Consider the following 27,745-nt stretch of genomic DNA (forward strand, 5'->3'; position numbering starts at 1 on the left):
ACAGGTATATCATTGGGGGCTAAATGGCATATGCATCACAATATACAGTACAGACCAAAAGTTTGGACACACCTCATTTAAAGATTTTTCTGTATTTTCATGACTATAAAAATTGTACATTCACACTGAAGGCATGAAGTAACACATGTGGAATTATATACTTAACAAAAAAAGTGTGAAACAACTGAAATTATGTCTTATAGTTTAGGTTCTTCAAAGTAGCCACCTTTTGCTCTAATGACTGCTTTGCACACTTTTGGCATTCTCTTGATGAGCTTCAAGAGGTAGTCACTTCTCTCCCTGACTGCTGCCGAACACACAGCTTCCTTGAGCGCAGCAGTCCCTCTCTCTGGATTGTTGCAGCACTCCTGGCTTCTCTCTTTCTCTGGTGCAGTCACTTTGCAGTCGATGGGGGCTGCCGCAGCGTCAATACTCGGTGGGGAAATGGGAAGTAGAGCACGCTGCTCACCTCTCTGCGCACTGCCCTGGATTTGCGCCAAACTGCTCTGCTGCACGCGCTTTCTCCTTTTATATCTCTGCCCCCCTCGGTCAGGAGGAACTTTTGCCTCACTCCAGCTTCTACCAGACAACAGATGAAGGTCTGTCTCATTGAAGCTTCCCCCGGGAACAGGGGATGTAGCCTTTTCAGTTCTGGACCGGCATGCAGGTACCCGCGGTGTGGTCGACTCCCTTACAACTGCAATGTGCTAAAAGCATCACATTGCACTCACACCAATGTTATTCAATGAGGCAGTGTTCATCTATGGGCTTTTCCTCAGCTGTAACTGGGCTGAGGAAAAAATTGCAGCATGCTGAGAGTGAGACTTCCCAGTGTAAGTCAATGGGTGCGAGAAAAAAAATCGGATAGCACATGAACCATGCGTATGCCATCTGATTTTTACTCAAAAATCACGAACAAACAACAAAATTTTATCGGCCAAGTACAGTAAATTCATAGCCTAAACCCTCAGATTAAATAAAGATAGATAGATAGATAGATAGATAGATAGATAGATAGATACTGTACATACAGGTGCTTCTCACAAAATGAGAATATTATTATTATTATTATTATTTATTTATATAGCACCATTGACTCCATGGTGCTGTATATGAGAAGGAGTTACACACAAATTACAGATATCACTCACATTAAGCAAACTAACAATTACAAACTGAAACAGAGGGGCGAGAACCCTGCCCTTGAGGGCTTACATTCTACAGGATTGTGGGGAAGGTGACAGTAGGTCGAGGGTTGCAGGAGCTCCGATGTTGGTGAGGGGGCAGCTACGGTAGTGGTGAGGAGGCCGAGGGGTCACTGCAGGCTGTAAGCTTTCCTGAAGAGGTGGGTTTTGAGGTTCTGTCTGAAGGATCCAAATGTGGTAGATAGTCGGACATGTTGGGGCAAAGAACTCCAGAGGATGGGGGATATTCGGGAGAAGTCTTGGAGGCGTTTGGGTGAGGAGCGAATAAGTGTGGAGGAGAGGAGGTCTTGGGAGGACCAGAGATTACATGAGGGAAGATATTGCGAGATTAGTTCAGAGATTTATGGAGGAGACAGGGTATGGATGGCTTTGTAGGTCAGTATTAGTAATTTGAACTGGATACACTAAGGGAATGGGAGCCAGTGAAGAGATTTGCAGAGGGGGGAAGCGGAGGAGTAGCGAGGAGAGAGATGAATTAGTCAGGCAGCAGAGTTAAGGATGGACTGGAGAGGTGCAAGGGTGTTAGCAGGGAGGCCACAGAAAAGGATGTTGCAGTAGTCGAGGCGGGAGATGATGAGGGCATGCAAAAGCATTTTAGTAGATTGACGTTTGAGGAAAGGACGGATTCTGGAGATATTTTTGAGCTGGAGGCGACAGGAGGTGGAAAGAGCTTGGATGTGTGGTTTGAAGGACAGGGCAGAGTCAGGTAAGGAAGATCTATGAGATGAGATGAGAATATCATGCAAAAGTTAATTTATTTCAGTTCTTCAATACAAAAAGTGAAACTCATATATTATATAGAGTCATTACAAAGAGAGTGATCTATTTCACGTGATTATTTCTGTTAATGTTGATCATTATGGCTTATCGCCAATGTAAACCCAAAAGTCATTATCTCAGTAAATTAGAAAACTTTATAACACCAGCTTGAAAAATTATTTTAAAATCCGAAATGTTGGCCTACTGAAATGTATGTTCAGGAAATGCACTCAATACTTGGTCGGGGCTCCTTTGGCATTAATTACTGCATCAATACGGCATGGCATGGAGGCCATCAGCCTGTGGCACTGCTGAGGTGTTATGGAAGCCCAGGTTGCTTTGATAGCAGCCTTAAGCTCATCTGCATTGTTGGGTCTGGTGTTTGCCACTTGACAATATCTCATAGATTCTCTAAGGAGTTCAGGTCAGGTGAGTTTTCTGGCCAATCAAGAACAGTGAAACTGTTGTTTTTAAACCAGGTATTGGTACTTTTGGCAGTGTGGACAGGTACAAGTCCTGCAGGAGAATTAAATTTCCATCTCCAAAAATCTTGTCGGCAGAGGGAAGCATGAAGTGCTCTAAAATTTCCTGGTACATGGCTGCGCTTACTTTGGTCTTGATAAAACACAGTGGACCTACACCAGCAGATGACATGGTCCCAAGGCCAGACTGGGAGTGAAAAGCAGCCCTGGCACACAAACCCCAGCAGCCCACATATTAAAACACCCTCCTCCCATTGAAACAGATTATATACAAATATAAATTATTTGCATTATTTTATATTGCTTATACACATATTTTTATGCTGTATTATATATCACTTGTTATGTCTTTTTATATTTAACTAGCTATTGAACCCGTTCTACTCCCGGGTAGCGAGCATTTATATTGGTATATGGTCTCCATCCTGTTATGTGGTGCTCCATCCTGCGTCCCCATCCTGTCATGTGCTGCACCCATCCTGCGCCCCCATTCTGTCATGTGCTGCTCCCATCCTGCGCCCCCATTCTGACATGTGCTGCTCCCATCCTGCGCCCCCATTCTGACATGTGCTGCACCCATCCTGCGCCTCCATTCTGATGTGCTACACCCATCCTGCGCCCCCATTCTGACATGTGCTGCACCCATCCTGCGCCTCCATTCTGATGTGCTACACCCATCCTGCGCCTCTATTCTGACGTGCTGCACCCATCCTGCGCCTCTATTCTGTCATTTGCTGCTCCCATCCTGCGCCCCCGTTCTGTCATGTGCTGCTTCCATCCTGCACCCCCAATCTGTCATGTGCTGCTCCCATCCTTAGCCCCCGTTCTTTCATGTGCTGCTTCCATCCTGCACCCCCATTCTGTCATGTGCTGCTCCCATCCTGCACCCCCGTTCTGTCATGTGCTGCTGCCATCCTGCGCCCCCGTTCTGTCATGTGCTGCCCTATTCTATCATGTGCTGCTCCCATCCTGCACCCCCGTTCTGTCATGTACTGCTCCCATCCTGCGCCACTGTTCTGTAATTTGCTGCTCCCATCCATATGCCCCATAAGATGCTCCATAGTATATGCCCCATACACTGCTCCATAAAGGTTTATGGCCCCCATAAGATGCCCCATAGTATATGCCCCCGTACACTGCTCCATTATGGTTCATGGCCCCCATAAGATGCTCCATAGTATATGCCCCCGTACACTGCTCCATTATGGTTGATGGCCCCCATAAGATGCTCCACTCCATAGTATATGCCCCCGTACACTGCTCCATTATGGTTCTTGGCCCCCATAAGATGCTCAATATTATATGCCCCCGTACACTGCTCCATTATGGTTTATGGCCGCCATAAGATGCTCCATAGTATGTGCCCCCATACACTGCTCCATTATGGTTGATGACCCCCATAAGATGCTTCATATTATATGCCCCCCTACACTGCTCCATTATGGTTGATGGCCCCCATAAGATGCTCCATTGTATATGCCCTCGTACACTGCTCCATTATGGTTGATGGCCCCCATAAGATGCTCCATTGTATATGCCCCTGTACACTGCTCCATTATGGTTGATGGCCCCCATAAGATGCTCCATTGTATAAGCCCCCGTACACTGCCCATTATGGTTGATGGCCCCCATAAGATGCTCCATGGTATATGCCCCCGTACACTGCTCCATTATGGTTGATGGCCCCCATATGATGCTCCATTGTATATGCCCCCTACACTGCCCATTATGGTTGATGGCCCCCATAAGATGCTCCATTGTATATGCCCCTGTACACTGCTCCATTATGGTTGATGGCCCACCATAAGATGCTCCATTGCATATGCCCCCGTACACTGCCCATTATTGTTGATGGCCCCCATAAGATGCTCCATTGTATATGCCCCCGTACACTGCTCCATTATGGTTGATGGCCCCCATAAGATGCTCCATTGTATATGCCCCGTATGCTGCAGCGATATATAAAAAAAAAATACCATACTCACCTATCGTTGCTGGGCGCCGAGTGCTGGGGGGCCTGAGCAGGCGGGGACACCAGCATGCTGTGGGGGTCAGGTGCCGGTATCGCCACTAGCTCAGGCCCCTCAGCACTTGCTATATTCACCTATCCGTGATCCAGCGCTGCACGCCGCTCCGTGTTCCGGCTCCTCTGGCTGTGACTGTTCAGTCAGAGGGCAGCGCGCATTAAGGCTACGTTCACATTAGCGTCGTCGACGCATAACGACGCATGCGTCATGCGCCCCTATGTTTAACATGGGGGACGCATGACGCGTGCGTCGCCCTTGCGTCGTCATTGCGTTACAATCCCCCATTGAAACCAATTGACAAAGCACGGGACGCAAGTGTGTGCGTCGTGCATGCGTTGTGCGACGCATGCGTCGTTAAATAAAATTACACAAAAAAGTGTCTAGACAGTGTCTAGACAGTGACAAACATCCCACATATATAAAAAGAATGTTTGGATTTTTGTCACTTCTGCTGCAGCATAGCAAACACACCAGATGTCATCATCTGCTGTCCAGATATGTAAGTATAGAATGATTCTGCGCATTTTCTACATGTTTTATTTTTAAATTGTTTTTATTGCAAGTTGTGTATTATATTCTGCACTGTGGTTGTGTAAAGACATTGGTGTATTTTTAGTCTGGTTGTGATGTATGGCGTTGTATAGGATGGCGTTTCATTGTCTCCGTCGTTGATTATTGGTCTTTCCAGGATTGACTTTTCTTTTTCATTTATTTGTTTGGAGGTGTTTTTTCTGTTGTGATGTATATTTCTTGCGTTATATGATGGCTTTTCATTGTCTCCGGCCATGTTGGTTTTATTGTAAAGTATGGTAGTATAGAATGATTCTGCGCATTTTCTACATGTTTTAATTTTAATTTTTTATTATTGCAAGTTGTGTATAATGTTCTGCACTGTGGTTGTGTAAAGACATTGGTGTATTTTTCTCGTTGTGATGTATGGCGTTTTATTGTCTCCGGCCTTGTTGATTACTGTATGGTGCTGTATCCAGGATTGACATTTATTTCCTTAATTTTTGGGGGTTGTTATTTTTTGTTTCAGAAATCTATTGTGCTGTTTGGGTTGTTCCGTGCATGCGGTTGTTCCCATTTTTTTTTTTAGTATAAATGTTTGTTTTTTTAATCAGAATCTGAGAAATTTAAGGTCTTCATATGTAGCCGTACTCTTTGTGTTTTTTTTTTCTATTGTCACGTATGGCGGTATGGTTTGCCTTTTCTTGTGACTTTTGGAAATCAATGTTGTAAAAATTTTGTTTAAAAAAATCTGTGTCTTCTTGGATTACTACATAGGGTCTGTTGTGTATTTGTTTTTTTATCTTTAGGCTTTTGTTTACTCTGGCATTGTGTTGTCTCTGCCATTGTTTTTTATTTCAATGGGGCAGTGTTGTTTGCTCAGCATTAGTTCAGTTGGCATTGTACAATGAGTGCACTGTTCTTTGTGGTTGAAATGTAAATGTATGGATTTTTTTATATTTTCCTATGTTCCGCTGTATTGTGCATAGTAAAATAATTATCTTTTTTTCAATTTCAGAATTTCATCTACTAAAAATGGCCAGCGACTCAAGCCACACCCCACCGCTGAGGAGTCCGGTGAGTACATGATCTACTGTTGCTTACTATTCGGTGTTATTTGTAGACGGGTCACTCAACTTTTTTAAAACTATTTTCCAGGCTTCTTCAAGTGAGGAGGAGAGCCAGGAGGAACAGAGCCAGCAGGAGCAGCGACCACGGGGCCAAGCTGTGGTGGCAGGACGGCAAGTAAGTATTTTTTTCAAACAACCTAGTCCTTTTTTTTTTTTTTTTGTGTAATTTTCTTGGGGGGGGGGGGGGGTGGAGGAGGTAGGGAGAACAATTTTTATCTTGCAAACATTAATATTTTCCAATTATTCTAGGTTTCACAACGGGAACAAGATAAACCAATCGACATTGACATCATGGTCGCAGCAATCCAGGAGAGAGGCCCGTTGTGGGACAGCCGTGACCCCCGGCACGCGGACCAGTCCGTGTTGCCGCGTTTGTGGGCTGAGGTGGCAAAATTGCTGTGGGATGGCTTCGACAGCGCTTCCCCCCCGGGGCCAAAGGTAAATTTGGTAAGTATTGCCGAAATGCTGCTCTGACCCATCCTGCCAGGATACACAACCGTCTGTGATGTCTTCTACTTTCGTGGGATTGCACACGGTTGCGTTATCAATTTAAAAATTTTCTCTCAACCTTAATTTTTTGTTTGACTTTTCCACAGTCAAAAAATTGAAGACCAGATGGCGCTCCATGAAGGACCGTTTGAAGAGGGTCATGAAAAAGGAGGGACAGAGTCGTAGTGGTGCTGCTGCTTCAAGGACCTCGACATATAAGTACAGTCGTATCCTGCAGTTCCTGAGACCGGTCCTTGAAAGCCGAGAGTAAGTATGGTACCTATTCCCACACCTCGGTTGGAAAACATGCATATTCACGTAGTATATTTCCCAGCCACGTAGTTTATTGCCCAGCCATTTATTTTGGCCAGTACCAAGTATACAGCACACAGACACATAGTAGATTGGCCAGGCCCGAGCAATATTTCATAGTGGCGTAGTATATTGCCCATCCAGGTTTATCACAGATTCAAAAAAAATGGAAAAATAATAGACACGGCATACCTTCTAGTCCACGGCAGGTTATGTTCCCAGGGTTGCTCTGATCGCAGGACCTGTGAGGACGTCTCAGTCACATGACCGTGACGTCATGGCAGTTCCGACGATAAGCGTAACCCATTTGGGCCTTACAAATGCCAACCATGGGTGAGGATTTTTTAAAAATGAAATGTATTCTATTTTTTAATATTGATGCGCCATAGGCAGTGTTAATATTAAAAATTGGTTAACATAAACGGCGGCAATGGATACCGCCGGTAGTGTTAATCAATGACAGGGCACTATGCGGGCGACGGCCATTCACTGCGGGGAGTAAGGAGCGGGCATTTTATCCAGGCCTCTGACCCGCGCTGATTGGTCGCATCAGCCATGTCAGGCAGCTGGCCGGTTCAATCAGCAAACCGTTACGACTGACAGACTGAACTAAAACCCTTTACAGTTAGGTAAAATTATAATTTTATAGCGTGTGATGCAATGTTAACTTTTACACAGGTGATGGCGATTGTGAAATGTTAAATTTTGTATACTAATGGTTTCCTTATGTTTTCACAGAACACACAGCAGCACCCTCGAGCCTGTCCGACCCTCTGGAGCGGTCCTTCGTGAATAGCCATCTGACCCGTCACAGCCATCCCACAGCGAGAGCAGGTCTGCACCACCACAATCTGGCGAACCGGCAGCCGGTCCATCAGATGTTCCCCTGGCTGAGGCCTCTGTCGCTCCTTCCTTCGGGTCTTCCCGACAGCGACAGCGGGCCTCGGACAGGCCGCTACTGCCCGAATTTTTACATTTGAGCACGGTCTTCCAGAATTGTTTCAAGGCGCTGGGCGATAGAATGGACACAGCTCTGTCCAATATCGACCGGCGCCTTCAAACAATGGAATCCGAGCTCTCGAGGCCGGCCAAACATTTCTTTAGTGCCATTGAGAAGGGCATGGTGGAACATCTTACGCCGGAACTCCAGATTTCGGTGATGCAGGCCTGCAACAATGCATACGTCACTGCTCTGCAGCAGGCTCGGGTCATGCAGTCAGCGACTACAATGCCCGCAGTACCATCGCTGGCTAGCATGGCTCCAAGTCCTGCTGCAAAGCACCCACACAGAGCTACGCGTGCCGAGGGCCACCGCCGTCGCCACCGACACCATAGAACCGAGCCCCAAAGTTCTGCTTCTGCCAGGCCTTCAAGGCCACAGAGACGGCAAGCTGAGCCGCACCCAGAGGGAGAGAGGAGAAAAAAGAAGAAGACCAGAACAACAACGGCGGCTATGGCTGCTCCAAGAACTAGCACACCCAGTACTCAGCCGGGGTCTACCCGGAGCAGGAGTAGTCATAGCCAGTCCACATTGCCAAGGACACTGGTCGTGCCTCCTCCCTCACCTCCTGCGTTAGCATTATCGCCACCATCTACCACAGGGTGGACAGACGTTGGCATACCGTCAAGTGTCTTACAATATGGTGGTTCGTCCCCCTCGTCCTCCTCCTCGTTCTCCTCCACCCACTCCCACACTGGAGGATATCAATCACCCTTTGTAGCTGAAGTTCCTACCCCTTAGAACCGTTACCCATTTTTTCTTTTTTGTGTCCCCATTAATAAAAATATTAGTTTGATGAAAAAATCGTAGTTTCTTTGTCTAAACTAAAGTTTGCACCAAATCACACCGTGCGCCGTATACACAAATCTTGTGTTTGTAACACCTCAGATCTGCAATGTCTGACACAATTTTATCAATTTTTTTTTCTAAATTTTTTAGGGCTGGCTCTCATTGTACTATGAGATGTTACAAACACAAAGAGGATTAAAAAATATATCAATTTTCAAACCTACTGTAAAGGTACCATCACATAACGATTTCATTAACGATATAGTTGCTTTTTGTCACGTAGCAATGTTATCTTTTCTGAAATCGTTAGGCGTGACAGCGACCAACGATCAGGCCCCTGCTGGGAGATCGTAGGTCTCTGCGAATGATCAGGACCTTTTTTGGGTCACTGATCACACGCTGTCATCGTTGGATCGGCGGGTTTGACACCGATCCAGCGATGTCTTTGCTGGTAACCAGGGAATATCGGTTTACTAGCGCAGTGCTTACCCACGGAAAAAAGTGTAAAAAACAAAAAAATACTACATACTTACATTACAGTGTCTACCACGTCACTCGTCGTCATCTTGTCATTCCCGGCCGTAAAGTTAAAGCAGATCACACCGTTGAAGTCAACGCTGTGCTGTGCTTTAGGGCTGGCAGATGGACGTGGCAGACACCGGAATGTAAGGATGTATTTGGGGTTTTTTAACATTTACAATGGTAAACAGGGGAAACATCGTGAGTGTGGCCCTGCGCTTCATAACCCGATGTTTACCCAGATTACACAGGGACTTGGTCATTTTTGGTCGCTGGAGAACTGTCTGTGTGACAGCTCTCCAGCAACCACACAACGACTAATAACAACGATCACGGTCAGGTCGTATCACTGGTCAGGATCGTTGGTTAAGGTTATTGGTCAGGTGAGGTGGTAGCAATGTTCACGTGGCCATGTGTCGCCACTGTTTCACTCTGGACGTATTCCAGCATCCAGAGTCCAATAGTGTAAACTCAGTAGAGTTTAGCAAACATGATCTTCTCCCTCCTTGTCAAGCCAGGTTTCATATGCAAATAGTCTGCAAGATTAAAATTGGTTGACAAGGTGGGAGCCGATCATGTTATCTTTTAAAACTATGGAACACACGGCTATGTGAACAATTTGGTTGTTTTGTCACAGTCAATTTGGGTACTGGTGCTCACATTACTAAATTTTGTGGTACACACATTTGTTTATAGAACATTGTATTTATTTAAACTTTTGTTTACTTTGTAATAACATATGGGAGAATTTTTTTGTTAAAACGGAAAGGCACTATAAAGAACTTTATTTCAAAACACAACACAGTAGAAATTCAGGGGACATTACAACATTAAAGAACATTACATAGGCTGGTAAAATGTCAGGGACTAAACAGTGTTTACATGACAGTGTTTAGATTTTTATTAATCACAATAAATTTAGTAAAAGCAAGATGAAATATAAATTAAACCATTTGATCTTGCCATGAAACACGACCAACATCTGAAACAAAATATGCAGCAAATCGATCCCTCATCTGAGCAATTTCCAAAATTGTCCTCAGAGGATGATCTTGGTAATCAGGCAATGGATTTGGTATGGGTTCGTCTAGTTCCACGTTGACTCTCTCGTTAACAATAATATAATTGTGGAGAACCACACAAGCCTTCACCACCTCATCCACTGTCTCAATTTTCAAATTTATTGCGGATCCTAAAATCCGCCATTTGGAGACAAGGATTCCAAAGGCGCACTCCACAGTTTTTCTGGCCCTGGACAGTCTATAATTAAAAATACTTTTTGTGCAGTCCAAACCCCGACTGGAGTACGGTTTCAGGAGGTTGGCACTCATTTGAAAAGCCTCATCCCCAACCACAACAAATGGCATGGCCGGGCCTTCGGTGTTGGGAAGAGGTTGTGGCTGGGGGAAATTAAAATTGTTCTCATATAATCTTCGGCCCATGTCAGACTCCTTAAATGTCCGTGAATCATTTGCACGGCCAAACGCTCCAATGTCCACGGCGAGAAACCTGCAGTCCGCACTTGCAATTGCCATGAGAACGGTGGAAAAGTATTTTTTGTAATTGAAAAACAGAGATCCACTTCTTGCAGGCTTTGTAATCCTAATGTGCTTCCCATCCACTGCTCCAATACAGTTAGGGAAAGAACACAGCTGTTCAAATTTTTGGGTGTTGGCTTCCCATAACACTGTCGTTGGGATTGGTAAAAATTCCTCCCGGAGATTGTCCCACAATGCGCGGCATGTGTCGGCAATAATACCCGAAAGTGTGGAGACTCAAATCCGAAAATCGAAATGCAGTGATCTCAAGGTCTCTCCGGTAGCCAGGAAACTGACAAGAAGAAAAATAAATAAATTTAATTTAATTACATAGTTATAAAATAAAATTTCATTTTCAATTACAATCCCCCACTCCCCCAAAAAAAACCTTATTTAAAAAATGGCAAGAAGAAATATAAAATTCTTCAAATTGCTACATTACGTACCGTAGAGTCACCAGCAGACGTTCCTCGGGTGAAATTGATTTCCGGAGCTGCGTGTCCTGCCTGGAAATGGCTCCTTCCTCCAGACGCAGCAGATAGCGGAAGCTGTTTTGAGACATCCTGGTATATTCAAAATATTTATCCAGGTTGTCATTTAACTCCCCAAACAAACAATGGTAGGCTCCACGGCTCTCTCGGACTTCCACTACAGGGTGTAGCCAAAAGCGCCGCCGACTCCTTCTCCGTAGTTTATCTCTTTTCCTTTGTTCATGACAGGCAATAGCGTAAGCAATAGCAATGGCTAAATCCAGCTCCTTATTGAGGTAGATACTCTCCATGGGACGCTCCATCTTGATGCTGTACCACGCAAATGGTAGGAATTTATCTATGCCGGGGTATATATACTACAATTCCATTATACCCACCCTCTTCTAACCATTGGTGGTATTATCTAGTGTCTAGACACTAGACCCACCCTCTTCTATCCATTGGTGGTATTATCTATTGTCTAGACACTATATTGATTTGAAAAATGACATCATTGTTTGACAACGCATGCGTCGGAAAACGCTGCGTTTTTCGGAAAAATGCAAAAAAAAACGCACAAAAAACGCTGCGTTTTACGACGCATCCGTTCAACGAACGTTTTTGTGTGCGTTGTCAATGCGTCATGCGTTGTGTCGACGACGCTGCGTCGCAAGACGCTAATGTGAACGTACCCTAAGCGCATCATCGCGCCCTCTGAACTGTGAACGTCACAGGCAGAGGACCTGGAACACGGAGCAGCACGCAGCGCTGGAACGGGGACAGGTGAATATACTTACCCTCCTGGCGTGTCCACGGTCCCTGCCTCTCCGTTGGAGATCGCGGTGTGCGTTCAGTGTTTACGCTTACCGCGCTCTCCTGGGAGCGTCACTCTGTGGGGTCCAGACTGCGCCGGCGCTTGCGCTTGCGCAGTCTATAAAGGCTTCGGACAGAGTGACGCTCCCAGCGTTATATTATAGATATTGGGCATATGTTATATATGCCATATTAAACACCATATGTGCTTTTGTCATATTGTATTTATATGTCTACCTTTTTATCAATATATATTGTTTAAATTACACATATCTGTTTTTATATATATTTTGATATATATTATGTGTTATGAATTAGTTTGGATATTATTATTGTTGCTGATAACATAGTTTTCTTTTCACAGTATTTTTTTCTTTTGATTCTGTTCAATGCGCACCTTTTTTTCTTTTTTTTCACTTCGCACTTTTTTGCATATATTATAGCCATAGTTTGGGACTATTTTTCGCTGGGCAGTTACTTATTATATTGACATGAATCACTATACAAACTGTCCTCTTTATATAGAAGGTCTTCCGGCTTCGCGCGGCGTGTCATTGTGGGCGCCGTATTATTGTTGGTGGTTACCATTACTACCCTATGAGGCACACCACATGTCGCGTCTATGACGTGCGATGTATTCACTAATTTGTGGTGTGCCATGCAGGGCGCCGTCCGCTTCTGATGGTTGTCATGACCACCTGAGGCGCACCGGATGTTACATCAGTGTAGTGCGGCATGGATGGTTCCGGTTACTGCTGGTCACTACTGTAACCGCGCGTTTACGGGGCCGTTGTTGAAATACTCATGCGCCAATCAACGGTCTTTCCTGTTTCCAGTCTTGCATGTGAGTTGGTATAAGATCTTATCGGCGTCCACCTATGCATCTGCGCATGCATAAACAGGAGTTATTAATCTCGATATAAGCACTCTCCTTTCTCCCACTCTTTTCTTTTGGATATAAATATGATTACTGGCCGGTACCTAACCACCCACAGACGAAGCATTTCGGTGCAAAACGCACGTCGGGTGTGGTGGGCCCCCAAGAGCGCTCCATTTGGTAACTATATCTTTATATTGTTGTACTTATACTTTACTATATTGTTTACTTATTGCATATTTGCACATGGTTACTTGCACAATGGCACATGCATTGTTATATTAGGTTGGCATTATGTTATCACTAGGGTTGAGCGACCTTTACTTTTATAGGATCGGTTCGGGTTTTCACGAAACCCGACTTTTTCAAAAGTCGGGTCGAGTGAAATCGGCCGATCCTATAAAAAAGTCGGGGTCGGGGTCGGACGAAACCCGAAACCCAATGCAGTGCATTGGGTTTCCATGGTTCCCAGGGTCTGAAGGAGCGGAAACTCTCCTTCAGGCCCTGCGATCCATATTTTAGTGTAAAATAAAGAATTAAAATAAAAAATATCGCAATACTTACCCTCTGACGCGCCCTGGTACCAACCGGGAACCTTCCTTCCTTAGAAACAGCCTTCCAGGACCTTGCCGTGACGTTCGCGGTGACGTCGCGGCTTGTGATTGGCCGCGCGGCCGCCCATGTGACCGCTCGCGCGACCAATCACAAGCCGCGACGTCACCGTGACGTCACCGAAGGTCCTGGAAGGGCTGATTCTTAGGAAGGAAGGCTGCCGGAAAAAAGCAGGGCGCGTCCGAGGGTGAGTATATTCCTATTAGGTATATACTCACCCTCGGACGCGCCCTGCTTCTTTCCGGCAGCCTTCCTTCCTAAGAATTAGCCCTTCCAGGACCTTCAGTGACGTCACGGTGACGTCGCGGCTTGTGATTGGCCGCACGAGCGGTCACATGGGCGGCCACGCGGCCAATCACAAGCCGCGAACGTCACCGCAAGGTCCTGGAAGGCTGTTTCTAAGGAAGGAAGGTTCCCGGTTGGTACCAGGGCGCGTCAGAGGGTAAGTATTGCGATATTTTTTATTTTAATTCTTTATTTTACACTTAAATCTGAATTCCGATACCAATTCCCGATATAAACATATCGGGAATCGGTATCGGAATTCCGATTCTAGATTCAAAAGATCGCCGACTTCATGGCCGACCCCATACAGGGGTCGGGTTTCATGAAACCCGACTTTGCCAAAAGTCGGCGACTTTTGAATATTTTCGACCCGTTTCGCTCAACCCTAGTTATCACTACTAATGGAGCCTTGCTTTGGGTTGCCCACCGTTTTTCCTGTGCTTTAGGTGATTACTTGCCAATAATTTTTATATATTTTTCTGTCTGTTAATAAAGTTATTTGAATTTTTCTGGCCTTTTTGTGAACGTAGTCTTTTTGGTGTGTTGATTATTTTTCCTTCATCGTCGTATGTGGTGGATATCATTAGGTGTAGATTATATACAAAGAATAATACAGATACTGAGAATTACACTGAGTAAACAGGACAGGAGAATAGTAATATGTGGACTATATTGTAGTACATACTGTGGAACTGTGTATATATTATCAAGTGTGGAACTGTGCCTGTGTATATAATATGTTTTGGGGAGTTCACACCATTCAAAGTTCAACAGTATATTTTGTGTTACAGAATACAGTATGGAGCTGTGTATATACTATATCATGTAGAGCTATGCCTGTGTATATTGTGCATAGTGTGGATTCAGCACTAAATACCATATATACACAGCACCTTACTATAAACTATATACTCATGTCTACACTATATACTTAATTATGCTATATACATAACATAGGAAACACCAGGGCTGGGGAATATAGCTCACATAGGATACACTGAAGCCTTTGTATACCAATTACATAGGGAATGCTGGGTCTGGTGTATACCCATCACATAGGGGATGATTGGGCTGGTGTATACCCATCACATAGGAGATGCTGGGGCTGGTGTATACCCATCACATAGGGGATGATGGGGCTGGATTATATACACCATATAGGAGAACTTGAAGCTGCTGTTTTTATACATCAGATGGCAGACGGTGAGGCATATGAATCACGTAGGAGACACTGGAGCTGGTGTATATACACCACATAGCCCAATCCAACTCACCCTGCTGCCCTACTCAGGGTCAGGATTCCACCCACCTGACTTGATGTATGCCGCTGTAACATACGTTAATGTGCGCACGCACATAGCAGTGTCATGATAGTAGAGTGCTGTGATGCCCAGAGTGTAGTGTACACTCAGTTATCACATCGGGATGGCGGTAATGTCACAATGGGGGCAGGCTTTGCAGCGTTGAGAATTTCTCCCCCCGTGTGCTGACAGCTACTGGGCAGGGGAAGAAGAAAAAGACAATACTGACATTACAGCAGGAGATCGCAGAGGATATATTTTGTGAGGTAAAATATTTTTTAAAAACAGTTAAGGTACCTTCACACTGAACGATATCGCTAGCGATCCGTGACGTTGCAGCGTCCTGGCTAGCGATATCGTTCAGTTTGACAGGCAGCAGCGATCAGGATCCTGCTGTGCCATCGTTGGTCGGCGTAGAAAGTCCAGAACTTTATTCCGTCGCTGGACTCCCGCAGACATCGCTGAATCGGCATCTGTGACGCTGATTCAGCGATGTCTTCACTGGTAACCAGGGTAAACATCGGGTTACTAAGCGCAGGGCCGCGCTTAGTAACCCGATGTTTACCCTGGTTACCAGCGTAAAAGTAAAAAAAACAAACACTACATACTTACATTCCGGCATCTGTCCTCTCCGGTGCTCTGCTTCTCTGCCCTGTGTAAGCGCAGCGGCCGGAAAGCACAGCGGTGACGTCACCGCTTTCCGACCGGCGCTTAGTGCAGAGAAGCAGAGTGCCGGAGAGGACAGACGCCGTAATGTAAGTATGTAGTGTTTGTTTTTTTTTACGTTTACACTGGTAACCAGGGTAAACATCGGGTTGCTAAGCGCGGCCCTGCGCTTAGTAACCCGATGTTTACCCTGGTTACCAGGGGACTTCGACATCGTTGGTCACTGGAGAGCTGTCTGTGTGACAACTCTCCAGCGACCACACAGCGACGCTGCAGCGATCGGGATCGTTGCCTAGATCGCTGCAGCGTCGCTTAATGTGACGGTACCTTTAGTCAAATATTTTACCTGACAAAATTAATCCACTGTGATCCCCTGCTGTAATGTCAGTATTGTCTTTTACTTCCTCCCCTGCCAAGGAGATGTGGTATACTTTGTACATGGTCAGACACATCCCTGTGTCTGACCGTGTACAGAACATACCACAGCTCCTGGGAAGAGAAGGAAGCAAAAGACAATGCTGACATTACAGCAGGAGATCGCAGAGGATACATTTTGTGAGGTAAAATATTTTTTAAAAACAGTCAGTGAAATATGTTACCTCAAAAAATGAATCCACTGTGATCCCTTGCTGTAATTTCAGTATTGTATTTTGCTTCCTCCCCTGCCCAGGAGATGTGGTATACACAGTCAGGCACAGTCAATTTTTAAAATGAACTTTCGTTAGTGGGAAAACCCCTTTAATGTGATCGGCTTCCTCTGCTTGTAGACATGTCACGCATTTTCCACCAGGATCAGCCAAATTATTCACCGCACTTCGGCATAATTCAAGCAGGTGCAGTAAATCAGACCGCTGCCATCTTTGTGCAGACAGATAGTGGCGGTCACATTAAAACTGCGAATGCGCTTCTCCTGTACAAAGATAGCGGCAGTCAGCGAATCATTCGGCTGATCCCGGCGGTGGCATGTTCGCGACGGTGTTCTGCTGGTGTGCCATTCAAGAAGCTGCGTGAGTGTGAGTGTGTGAGTGTGTGTGAGTGAATGTGAGTGTGTGAGTGTTAGTGTGTGAGAGTGTGAGTGTAAGTGTGTGTGAGTGTGAGTGTATAAGGGTGAGTATGTGAGAGTGTGACTGTGAGTGTGTGTGTGTGAGTGTGTGATTGTGTGTGTGTGTGGTGCGTATGGCGTATACAGTGTGTGTGTGTGTGTGTGTGTGTGTGTGTGTGTGGTGCAACGGTGTTCTGCTTGTGGTACTGCGCAATAGGTTTGTACCAGCAGCAGTTTCAATGTTGGCTGTCGGTGAACTTCCTCCACTTGGAATTCTGGGATACGGTGACATCTGGACAGAACAGGAAATGAAAACATTACAAGGCAGTTATTTAAATATATATATGTAAATATATATATATATATATACCAATATACCTAATTTGGACGTGTCCGTGTGTCTGTGCACAATGAGTCCTCCACAGTTGGGCGTAACCATGGATACCTAAGGAAAGGAGCTCCCCCTGGTGGCTAGTTAAGGCATAAGACTTTTTTGAATGTTAGCCTATAGGCAACACTGTGAGGCAAGATTGCAAAGATGGATCAAATTGAGCGCGCTGCTGCACGTAGAGAAGTGAATCGAATATGGATGCGTAACCTGCATCTTAATGAAACAGAAGATGAACAAAATTGTCGAAGAACTGCTGATGCAGCCTGACAGAGGGTGGCCAGAGCAAGATAAATGAATGAAGTAACTGAGTCACGTAGAGCATCTAATGCTGCACGACAACGAGTAACACGCAATGCACAAAGTGATACACATATTTCACAAAAAAGAGAACAAGATAGAATATGTGTCCAAAATGCAAGAGCCACTCGATGACGGCAAGTTACATTTGCCGCTAGAGAACTTCTCAATCAAATTGATAAGACATGTATTGAAGAGAACTATGCTGGCAATCTGAAATTTCGATGTCAGTTCTGCCAATCTAAAAATTTCAAAGACGAAATGGCGCAGGACAAAACATTCCCTTCCTGCTGCAAGAGAGGGTGCAATTAATTAGTCAAGTTGATGAAATTGGAGCATCAGCACTCCAATAACTTTATGGCTAATATAAGGCAATACAATAGCTCGTTTGCTTTGGCATCAATGGGAGCAAAAGTAGCGTCACCTCCTGGGCATGGTCCATACTGTTTTTGAATTCATGGACAAATTTACCACAGAACTGCCCCATTGCATCCCGCTGCGGGTAGTACTCCCAAGTTTGCCCAGATTTATATCTTGGACAGTGAAGAAGCATTAGGTACAGGAAGTCAAGCAAATAAAAAGTGCCTCCCAACACCGCTATCATCTCTTGGAGAGAAAATGAAAGCAATTAACCCACTCGCAAGAGCCTTCACACTGATGAGGGAATTTGAAATAGAGGAAGAGAGGATTGCTGAATTAGAAAATTGTGATCCACTCGAAATAACAATGTCAATTATAAATGAATACAACAATGACGAGAGGTGCTACAATGCACCAAGGTGCAATGAAGTAGCTATAATTTATCAAAATGCAATGAGTGAACCCCCATTTAATAGAGACATCAGAGTTGACCTCAAAAGTGAAAACCAAATTGTTCAAATCAGCTTTCTTCACAGAAAGTGTGATGCAATGACATATTCACTTCTATTCCCATATGGGGACAGTGGATGGACAATAAATTTGACAACTCCAATTGCCCCAAGTGTGCAACATCAAGGAATTGGTGACATTCATCTACCATCCATACCAGTGGATCAAGATCGTCAAGAAAAAAATCACCCTGTTGCAGTACTGTGCATAAAGGCTTGCCATTCGTGACGAGTTCAATCGCCTTTTAAATGCTGAGAAGTTGACGCAACAATTTATCATTGACAGTTTCGTCAAAATTGAATCCGACAGCATCGAATATATAAAACAAAATCAAAAGTAGTGTTGAGTGATACCTTCCGATATCAAGAAGTATCGGTATCGGATTGGATCGGCCGATATCCAAAAAATATCGGATATCGCCGATACCGATACGCGATACCAATGCAAGTCAATGGGACACAAATATCGGAATGTAAATAAGCCCTTTCTGTCCTTCTACATCCTGTTCCGGAGGGGGGAAGAGTGTGGGCGGTGCATGGGCGGACACTGTGCGTGTCTGTGTGTGCAGGCGGGGTCTGTGCGGGCCTGCCGGGGATCTGTATGGGCGTCTCAGGGCTCTGTGCGACCTGCCTGGGCTCTGTGTGGGCTTGCCGGGGCTCTGTGCAGGCTTGTCGGGGCTCTGTGCAGCTTGCGGGGGCTCTGTGTGGGCTTGCCGGGGCTCTGTGCGGCTTGCGGGGGCTCTGTGCCGGCTTGCCGGGGCTCTGTGTGGCTTGCGGGGGCTCTGTGCGGGCTTGCCGGGGCTCTGTGTGGGCTTGCCGGGGTTCTGTGCGAGCTTGCTGGGGCTCTGGGCAGCTTGCGGGGGCTCTGTACAGGCTTGCCGGGGCTCTGTATGGCTTTTGGCGGCTCTGTGCGGGCTTGCCGGGGCTCTGTGTGGGCTTGCCAGGGCTCTGTGCGGGCTTGCCGGGGCTCTGTGCGGGCTTGCCGAGGCTCTGTGCAGGCTTGTCGGGGCTCTGTGCGGCTTGCGGGAGCTCTGTGCGGGCTTGCCGGGGCTCTGTGCGGGCTTGCGGGGGCTCTGTGCAGGCTTGCCGGGGCTCTGTGCAGCTTGCGGGGGCTCTGTGTGGGCTTGCTGGGGCTCTGTGTGGGCTTGCCGGGGCTCTATGCAGGCTGCCGGGGGTCTGTGCAGGTATCGTCCGATGGGACTGCAAGTCCCATCGGACGATGCCTGCAACAGTGACAGTGATTGACACATTAGCCAATGATGGGAGAGTAGTAGTCCCATAATCCGGCTAATGTGTTCAATGTAAAAAAATTAAATAAAATAAAATACTACATACATACTACATACATACTACTGTATAGCTGATCGCTTCCAAAGCGTTTCCCCCACTTTTTCACCGACTTCTACACTATGTCAGATTAAGAAATATGTGACATAGCACTGCATACTAACAGGACCTCCCTTTTGTTCCCTCCATGGAAAAGTTTCTTAAAAAGTAAATTTTACAGTAGTAATAATGCCCTTAATTGAATCCTAAAGAAATTATCTTCTGCACTTGTCACCAAAAACTAATACAGCATGTTCCTCACTCTGGCCCCCAAACAGTAATTATGTCCCTCCCCCTGGCCCTCTTTATTTAATATTCTCGCCCAGCCTGGCACCCTTTATTTTATAATATGCCCCAGGCTGGCTCCCCATGTCCTTGGTCTAGCCTGGCCCAAATATCTGCAGCCTAGGCTCCAGCTATCCATCCTGCCCCCAGCTATCCATCCCTTGTGCTGCTCCCCCCATATATCCATCCTGGCCCTTTGTGCTACTCCCCTCCCCATATATCCATCTTGGTCCCTTGTGCTGCTCTCCCCATATATCCATCCTGATCCCTTGTGCTGCTGCCCCCCATATATCTATCCTGGTCCTTTGTGGTGCTCCCCCCCAAATATCCATCCTGGTCCCCTGTGCTCCCCCATATATCCATCCTGGTCCATTATCCTGGTCCCTTTTGCTGCTCCCCCCCATATATTCATCTTGTTCCCTTGTGCTGCTTCCCCCATATATCAATCATGGCCCCATTTGTTAGGTGTCAAGTTCCCGCCTCTGCACAGGGGGAATCTCAAACCATCTCTGCTGCGGTCTCCCATGCTTCTCCAGCCGCAGTGGAGTCTGCTCAGCGGAGACGTGAGTCCCAGCATCTTGCTCAGTCTCACTCCGTGCATAGAGTTACTGCTGCTTTTCCAGCTTCTGCCATTGAAGCCAGTGCTGGGCAGCGGCGAGCAGATGCTTTTGGGACTAAAGGTACCTTCACACATAACGATATCGTTAACGATATTGTTGCTTTTTGTGACATAGCAACGATATAGTTAAGGAAATCGTTCTGTGTGACAGCGACCAACGATCAGGCCCCTGCTGGGAGATCGTTGGTCGCTGAGGAAAGTCCAGAACTTTATTTCGTCGCTGGACTCCCTGCAGACATCGCTGGATCGGCGTGTGTGACACCGATCCAGCGATGTCTTCACTGGTAACCAGGGTAAACATCGGGTTACTAACACTTAAGCAGCGCTTAGTAACCTGATGTTTACCCTGGTTACCAGCGTAAAAGTAAAAAAAACAAACACTACATACTTACCTACCACTGTCTGTCCCCGGCGCTCTGCTTCTCTGCACTCCTCCTGCACTGGCTGTGAGCGTCGGTCAGCCGGAAAGCAGAGCGGTGACGTCACCGCTCTGCTTTCCGGCCGCTGTGCTCACAGCCAGTGCAGGAGGAGTGCAGAGAAGCAGAGCGCCGGGGACAGACAGTGGTAGGTAAGTATGTAGTGTTTGTTTTTTTTACTTTTACGCTGGTAAGCAGGGTAAACATCGGGTTACTAAGCGCGGCCCTGCACTTAGTAACCCGATGTTTACCCTGGTTACCCGGGGACCTCGGGATCGTTGGTCGCTGGAGAGCTGTCTGTGTGACAGCTCTCCAGTGACCAAACAGCGACGCTGCAGCGATCGACATCGTTGTCGGTATCGCTGCAGCGTCGCTGAGTGTGAAGGTACCTTTAGTCCTGCTTTTCCCTTTTTGAGCATGCCCAGGGCAAGATCTCCCGTTGGAGATCGAGGGCCACATGCTCAGTTAGTGCAGCAGATCCCATTGGTCCTCCAGTCCTGAAGGTGCTCAACTTCTGTGGCAGCCTCCGATTGGTCCTTCTGAGGTCATGTACATGCTGCAGCTATATAAGGCTCGCATGACCGCACGACCATGCGCTAGTGTACATTTGTAAACGTGTGTGTGTTGTGAGTGAAAGTCGTTCTTTAAAATCCCCTCCCTATTGGATGACTGCTCGCAGAAGGTGGATGATTGCTTTCTAGCGCCCGACTTAGCCACCAGCACGTTACACACCATACAGCGTCTAATTTCTGTGACCGCCAGTGCGACGCCGTGTGCTTTCACAGCGCATTCCTGACCCAAGCCTGGGTGGTTAGTGGCGTCCGCCAGTGCGGCACCGCATGCACTCTCATGCATCATTAATTATTATTTTGGTTACGCTGACACCCCATTAGCGGTGTCGAGCGCAAGTAGTCTAGACGGACTCAGATCCCAAGTCTTGGGACTGAGCTCGGTGACTCCTTGTTTGCGCTCTTGTGTGCGGTACCGCGGCCCTGTAACTTAACAGGGTTCGCTTCCTTCACACAGGGTGAAGATAACCCGTGTGTGTATTCACATTGTACCGCCATATAGTCCGTCATTACTTGGCAGCAGGTTCCATCTCTGCATGGTGGACCCCGGGCTGCGAACGCACCTTATTCTACCTATCTTATTATTTGGTGCATTCTGCTAGCCCTAACACCATGTACTGCTCCTGCTATAAATATATCCATCCTGGCCCCTTGTGTTCCTCCCCCCATATATCCATCCTGGTCCCTTGTGCTCCTCCCCCCATATATCCATCCTGGTCCCTTGTGCTGCTCCCCTTCTATATCCATCCTGGTCTTTTGTGGTGCTCCCCCAAGTAACAATTACGGGCCCATGTGCTGCTCCCCCCATATATCCATCCAGGTCCCTTGTGTTGCTCCCCTCATATAACATGCAGTCCTTTTGTGCTGTTCCCCCCATATATCCGTCCCTCTGTGGTGCTCCCCCATGTAACAATTATGGCCCCATGTGCTGCTCCCTCCCATATATCAATCATGGGCCCATGTGCTGCTCCCCCACCATATATCCACACAGGCCTTTTGTGCTGCTCCCCCCATATAGCCATCCTGCTCCCTTGTGTTGCTCTATCCCCCCATATATCCATCCTGGTTCCATGTGTTGCTCTCTCCCCCACCCATATATCCATACTGGCCCCTTGTGTTGCTCTCTCCCCCTCCAATATATCCACACTGATCCCTTGTGTTGCTCTCTCCCCCCATATGTCCATACTGGTCCTTTGTGTTTCTCTCTCCCCCCATATATCCACCCTGGTTCCTTGTGTTGCTCTCCCCCCATATATCTATACTGGTCCCTTGTGTTGCTCTTCCCCCCCACATATATCCATACTGGTCCCTTGTGTTGCTCTCTCCCCCCATATATCCATACTGGCCCCTTGTGTTGCTCTCTCTCCCCCCGTATATCCACCCTGGTCCCTTGTGTTGCTCTCCCCCCATATATCCAACGTGATCCCTTATGTTGGTCTCTCCCCCATATATCCACCCTGGTCCCTTGTGTTGCTCTCCCCCATATATCCATTCTGGTCCCTTGTGTTGCTCTCTCCCCCATATATCCACCGTGGTCCCTTGTGTTGCTCACCCCCATATATCCATACTGGTCCCTTGTGTTGCTCTCTCCCCCCCATATATCCACCCCGGTCCCTTGTGTTGCTCTCTCCCCCCCCCCATATATCCATACTGGTCCCTTGTGTTTCTCTCTCTCCCCCCCCCCCATATATTCACCCTGGTCCCTTGTTTTTCTCTCTCCCCCATATATCCACACTGGTCCCTTGTGTTGCACTCTCCCCCATATATCCACCCTGGTCCCTTGTGTTGCTCTCCACCTATATATCTATACTGGTCCCTTGTGTTGCTCTCTACCCCCCATATATCCACCCCGTCTCTTGTGTTGCTCTCTCTCCCCCTCCCCATATATCCACCCTGGTCCCTTGTGTTGCTCTCCACCTATATATCCATACTGGTCCCTTGTGTTGCTCTCTCCCCCCCATATATCCACCCCATCCCTTGTGTTGCTCTCTCCCCCCCCCCCCCATATATCCATACTGGTCCCTTGTGTTTCTCTCTCCCCCCCCCATATATTCACCCTGGTCCCTTGTTTTTCTCTCTCCCCCATATATCCACCCTGGTCCCTTGTGTTGCTCTCTCCACCATATATCCATACTGGTCCCATATGTTACTCTCTCCCCCACATATATCCACCCTAGTCTATTGTATTGCTCTCTCCCCCACCTCTAAATTTCCAGCCTAGTCCCTTGTGTTACTCTCTCCCCCCTATATTTCCACCCTGGTCTCTTGTGTTGCTCTCTCTCTCTCCCCCCCCCCCCCATATATCCATACTGGTCCCTTGTGTTTCTCTCTCCCCCACCCCCCCCCCCTATATATTCACCCTGGTCCCTTGTTTTTCTCTCTCCCCCATATATCCACCCTGGTCCCTTGTGTTGCTCTCTCCACCATATATCCATACTGGTCCCATATGTTACTCTCTCCCCCACATATATCCACCCTAGTCTATTGTATTGCTCTCTCCCCCACCCCTAAATTTCCAGCCTAGTCCCTTGTGTTACTCTCTCCCTCCTATATTTCCACCCTGGTCTCTTGTGTTTCTCTCTCTCTCTCCCCCCCCCCCTCCATATATCCACCCTGGTCCCTTGTTTTTCTCTCTCCCCCATATATCTACCCTGGTCCCTTGTGTTGCTCCCCCCCCCCCCCCCGTATATCAATACTGGTCTCATATGTTACTCTCTCCCCCACATATATCCACCCTGGTCCATTGTATTGCTCTCTCCCCCACCCCTAAATTTCCAGCCTGCTCCCTTGTGTTGCTCTCTCCCCCCTATAGTTCCACCCTGGTCCCTTGTGTTGCTCTCTCTCCCCCCTATATATCCACCCTGGTCATTTTTGTTGCTCTCTCCCCCCCCCCCCCATTTGTTCAGACTGGTCTCTTGTGTTGCTCTCTCCCGCCCATGCATCCATACTGGTCCATTGTGTTGCTCTCTCCCCCATATATCCACCCTGGATCCTTGTTTTGCTCCCCCCCCCATATATCCATACTGGTCGCTTGTGTTGCTCTTTCCCCACGCATATATCTATACTGGTCTCTTGTGTTGCTCTCCCCCCATGTACTGTATCCATACTGGTCTCTTGTGTTGCTCTCTCTCCCCGTATTTCCACCCTGGTCCCTTGTGTGGCTCTCCCCCATATATCCACCATGATTCCTTATGTTGCTCTCTCCTCCCATATATCCACCCTGGTCCCTTGTGTTGCTCTCCCGCCTATATATCCGCCATGGTCCCTTATGTTGCTCTCTCCCCCCATAGATCCACCCTGGTCTCTTGTGTTGCTCTCCCCCCATATATCCACCCTGGTCCCTTGTGTTTCTCTCTCCCCCATATATCTACCCTGGTCCCTTGTGTTACTCTCCCCCCATATATCTATACTGGTCCCTTGTGTTGCTCTCTACCCCCCATATATCCACCCTGGTCCTTTGTGTTGCTCTCTCTCCCCCATATATCCATACTGGTCCCTTGTGTTTCTCTCTCTCCCCCCCATATATCCATCCTGGTCCCTTGTTTTTCTCTATCCCCCCATATATCCACCCTGGTCCCTTGTGTTGCTCCGCCCCCCATATATCCATACTTCCATACTGGTCCCATATGTTACTCTCTCCCCCCATATATCCACCCTGGTCCATTGTATTGCTCTCTCCCCCACCCCTATATTTTCATCCTGATCCCTTGTGTTGCTCTCTCCCCCCCATATTTCCACCCTGGTCCCTTGTGTTGCTCTCTCTCCCCCCCATATATCCACCCTGGTCCCTTGTGGTGCCCCTCACTTCATATATTCAAGAGAATCTGTGGAAAGAGCTGAAAACTGGTGTTCACAAACGATCTCCATCAAACCTCACTGAGCTCAAGCTGTTTGCCAAGGAAGAATGGGCACAATTTCAGTCTCTCGATGTGCAAAACTGAAAGAGACATACCCCAAGCGACATACAGCTGAAATCGCAGCAAAAGGTGGCGCATCAAAGTATTAAGTTAAAGGGGCCGAATAATATTGCACGCCCCACTTTTCAGTTTTTGAATTTCAACAAAAATTTAAAATAACCAATAAATTTCGTTCAACTTCACAATTGTGTTCCACTTGTTGTTGATTCTTCACCAATGATATGTGGGAAAAGGTTAAAAAGTTCCAGGGAGCCGAATACTTTCGCAATCCACTGTAAGTAACTATATTTGGTGATTTTTTGAAAATAGTTCCATCAATCTTTGGAAAATAGATTTTACCTGTAGTAGCTTGTACTGTAAAAAATAAAGTTTTGTGAAAATGAAATGGACATGAAAGGCTTAGCAGTTTTCGTTCAGCTTACACCCACTTGATAAACACAGTTCATTATTCTAAAGTGAGGTTCACTTGAGGTCAGAGACAAAATGACAATGCATTCAGAAAACACACTTTGGATATGTGTGCCTTGGCATAAGTGGGAACATGAAAAATCATCACATTTTTACTTTTTTTTAATATTATTATTCCTTTTTAATTCAGCTTCTTGCTTTTGTCCAAGTTGCCCCTAGATCCTCTCTGTTAAAGCATGATGAATGCAAAATAGTGGCAATATTCATCTTATTTTGTTTTTATTCCTGCAGCTGCATGAACTCTTTTTCCTGTTTTCGCAAAATGAAACCTGTGTAACAAAGATAATGCTCCCTTTACAACTTAACCCCTTCATGACCCAGCCTATTTTGACCTTAATGACCTGGCCGTTTTTTGCAATTCTGACCAGTGTCCCTTTATGAGGTAATAACTCAGGAATGCTTCAATGGATCCTAGCAGTTCTGAGAATGTTTTTTCGTGACATATTGGGCTTCATGTTAGTGGTAAATTTAGGTCAATAAATTCTGTGTTTATTTGTGATAAAAACGGAAATTTGGCGAAAATTTTGAAAATTTCGCAATTTTCACATTTTGAATTTTTATTCTGTTAAACCAGAGTTATGTGACACAAAATAGTTAATAAATAACATTTCCCACATGTCTACTTTATATCAGCACAATTTTGGAAACAAATTTTTTTTTTGCTAGGAAGTTATAAGGGTTAAAATTTGACCAGCGATTTCTCATTTTTACAACGAAATTTACAAAACCATTTTTTTTAGGGACCACCTCATATTTGAAGTCAGTTTGAGGGGTCTATATGGCTGAAAATACCCAAAAGTGACACCAAGTTTATTAACCCTTCAGGTGTTTCACAGCAGCAGAAGCAACATGGAAGGAAAAAATGAACATTTAACTTTTTAGTCACAAAAATGATCTTTTAGCAACATTTTTTTATTTTCCCAATGGTAAAAGGAGAAACTGAACCACGAAAGTTGATGTCCAATTAGTCCTGAGTATGCTGATACCTCATATGTGGGGGTAAACCACTGTTTGCGCGCACAGCAGGGCTTGGAAGGGAAGGAGCGCCGTTTGACTTTTTGAATGAAAAATTGGCTGCACTCTTTAGCGGACACCATGTCCCGTTTGGAGAGCCCCTGTGTGCCTAAACATTGGAGCTCCCCCACAAGTGACCCTATTTTGGAAACTAGATGCCCCAAGGAACTTATCTAGATGCATAGTGAGCACTTTAAACCCCCAGGTGCTTCACAAATTGATCCGTAAAAATGAAAAAGTAGAAATTTTTTAGCCTCAATTTTTTCATTTTCACATGGGCAACAGGATGAAATGGATCCTAAAATTTGTTGGGTAATTTCTCCTGAGTACACCGATACCTCACATGTGGGGGTAAACCACTGTTTGGGCACATGGTAAGGCTTGGAAGGGAAGGAGCGTCATTTGACTTTTTGAATGAAAAATTATCTCCATCGTTAGCGGACACCATGTCGCGTTTGGAGAGACCCCGTGTGCCTAAACATTGGAGATCCCCCACAAGTGACCCCATTTTGGAAACTGGACCCCCCAAGGAACTTATCTAGATGCCTAGTGAGCACTTTAAACCCTCAGGTGCTTCACAAATTGATCCGTAAAAATGAAAAAGTACTTTTTTTTCACAAAAAATTTATTTTTGCCTCAATTTTTTAATTTTCACATGGGCAATAGGATAAAATGGATCGTAAAATTTGTTGGGCAATTTCTCCCGAGTACGCTGACACCTCATATGTGGGGGTAAACCACTGTTTGG

The sequence above is a fragment of the Ranitomeya imitator genome, chromosome 3 (assembly GCF_032444005.1).
Source record: "Ranitomeya imitator isolate aRanImi1 chromosome 3, aRanImi1.pri, whole genome shotgun sequence".
Classification (NCBI taxonomy): Eukaryota; Metazoa; Chordata; class Amphibia; order Anura; family Dendrobatidae; genus Ranitomeya; species Ranitomeya imitator.